This window comes from Bactrocera oleae, unplaced genomic scaffold (assembly GCF_042242935.1).
Source record: "Bactrocera oleae isolate idBacOlea1 unplaced genomic scaffold, idBacOlea1 ctg00000009.1, whole genome shotgun sequence".
Taxonomy (NCBI): Eukaryota; Metazoa; Arthropoda; class Insecta; order Diptera; family Tephritidae; genus Bactrocera; species Bactrocera oleae.
Genome location: NW_027212752.1, coordinates 445,001 through 447,500, shown reverse-complemented (window position 1 = coordinate 447,500; position 2,500 = coordinate 445,001). Strand labels below are relative to the sequence as shown.

Sequence of the window (2,500 nt, the reverse complement as noted above, 5' to 3'; positions counted from 1 at the left end):
AATTAGATGACGAGGCATTTGGCTACCTTAAGAGAGTCATAGTTACTCCCGCCGTTTACCCGCGCTTACTTGAATTTCTTCACTTTGACATTCAGAGCACTGGGCAGAAATCACATTGTGTCAACACCCGTTAGGGCCATCACAATGCTTTGTTTTAATTAGACAGTCGGATTCCCCAAGTCCGTGCCAGTTCTGAATTGATTGTTAATTGATAATCGTTATAATTTAAAAAGTATCTATACAATAATAAATCCTTTAGAAATTTTAGCAAGAAAGTTCCACAATTGGCTACGTAACTACTATCCGGGGAACAAGAATCGAAATTCTCTATTTACCCAGAACGAGTACATAAACCATGGTATTGCTTCCCAATCAAGCCCGACTATCTCAATCTTCAGAGCCAATCCTTATCCCGAAGTTACGGATCTAATTTGCCGACTTCCCTTACCTACATTATTCTATCGACTAGAGACTCTTCACCTTGGAGACCAGCTGCGGATATTGGTACGGCCTGTTGAGAAGTTTGCGTAACCCCACCATAAATTTTCAAGGTCCGAGGAGAAAATATCGACACAACAGTAAATGTCATGCTCTTCTAGTCCATCTACCATATCTCTCTTCGAAAGACTTCCATGGTAGTACGACTATAAAACAGAAAAGAAAACTCTTCCGATACCTCTCGACGGCTTCTTTATGGTCGTTCCTGTTGCCAGGATGAGCACAAGGCCCATTTTTAATAACAAACGGATACTCAACAGGTTACGGAATTGGAACCGTATTCCCTTTCGTTCAAAATTATTCAAGTGTTTAATTACTATGGAATAAAAATTCATTCATTTCATTTCATTAAAACTTGAAAATTTTCGGCTTTCGCCTTGAACTTAGGACCGACTAACTCGTGATCAACCACTGTTCACACGAAACCCTTCTCCACTTCAGTCCTCCAAGGTCTCATTCGATTATTTGCTACTACCACCAAGATCTGTACCAATAGCGGCTCCATGCAGGCTTACGCCAAACACTTCTAAGCACACCATTGTACCCTCCTACTCACTAAAGTTTCAAAATTTATAATCCAACCGAAATTGTATTATAAATCATGTACTTTAGCGGTAATGTATAGGTATACAACTTAAGCGCCATCCATTTTAAGGGCTAGTTGCTTCGGCAGGTGAGTTGTTACACACTCCTTAGCGGATTACGACTTCCATGTCCACCGTCCTGCTGTTTTAAGCAACCAACGCCTTTCATGGTATCTGCATGAGTTGTTAATTTAGGCACCGTAACATTACGTTTGGTTCATCCCACAGCGCCAGTTCTGCTTACCAAAAGTGGCCCACTGGGCACATTATATCATAACCTCAACCTTCATATCAAGAAAGGTGAGGTTCTTACCCATTTAAAGTTTGAGAATAGGTTAAGGTCGTTTCGACCCTAAGGCCTCTAATCATTCGCTTTACCAGATAAGATTATTTTACATAATTTTTAAATGCACCAGCTATCCTGAGGGAAACTTCGGAGGGAACCAGCTACTAGATGGTTCGATTGGTCTTTCGCCCCTATACTCAATTCTGACAATCGATTTGCACGTCAGAACTGTTTCGGTCTTCCATCAGGGTTTCCCCTGACTTCAACCTGATCAAGTATAGTTCACCATCTTTCGGGTCACAGCATATATGCTCAAGGTACGCTCCAGTTAGAGGTATAAATAATAATAAATTATCATTATACATAACTATATGGAACGCCCCGGGATTGAATTAATAATGTAATACATTAAAAATTAATCCCATTATTAATACAGTTAAGTTAATTTCGCCATTAGGTTTAATATAACCCAATGACTTGCACATATGTTAGACTCCTTGGTCCGTGTTTCAAGACGGGTCCCGAAGGTATCCTGAATCTTTCGCATTGTTAATCATATAAATGCATACAATTAATATTAAAATCAATGATAATAATATTATTGTAAAATTCAAAAGAATTTTAGCATTATATATAATAAAATCTATCAACACTTTATCAAATCATCAGTAATTATTCTATGTTAATAAGCTAAAAGCAAATTAATTTGAATAAACTTAAAAACCAATGATCTTTTGATAAATATTTTATTATGTTAATAGATTACAATGTCCTTATATGAAAAAAATGCACACTATTACTATAATATTTAAAATTAAATACTACAGTTATAATGATGAATTTTTCATAATGGATATTCAGGTTCATCGGGCTTAACCTCTAAGCAGTTTCACGTACTATTTAACTCTCTATTCAGAGTTCTTTTCAACTTTCCCTCACGGTACTTGTTTACTATCGGTCTCATGGTTATATTTAGTTTTAGATGGAGTTTACCACCCACTTAGTGCTGCACTATCAAGCAACACGACTCTTTGGAAATATCTTTCTAGTAATCATTAACGTTATACGGGCCTGGCACCCTCTATGGGTAAATGGCCTCATTTAAGAAGGACTTAAATCGTTAATTTCTCAT

At 37.2% G+C, this 2,500-nt stretch overlaps 1 pseudogene; it reads right to left on the bottom strand.

Annotated features, from left to right (window-relative positions):
- Window positions 1–2,500, bottom strand: part of LOC138858453 (large subunit ribosomal RNA) — a 4,659-nt pseudogene that overhangs the window by 1,982 nt on the left and 177 nt on the right.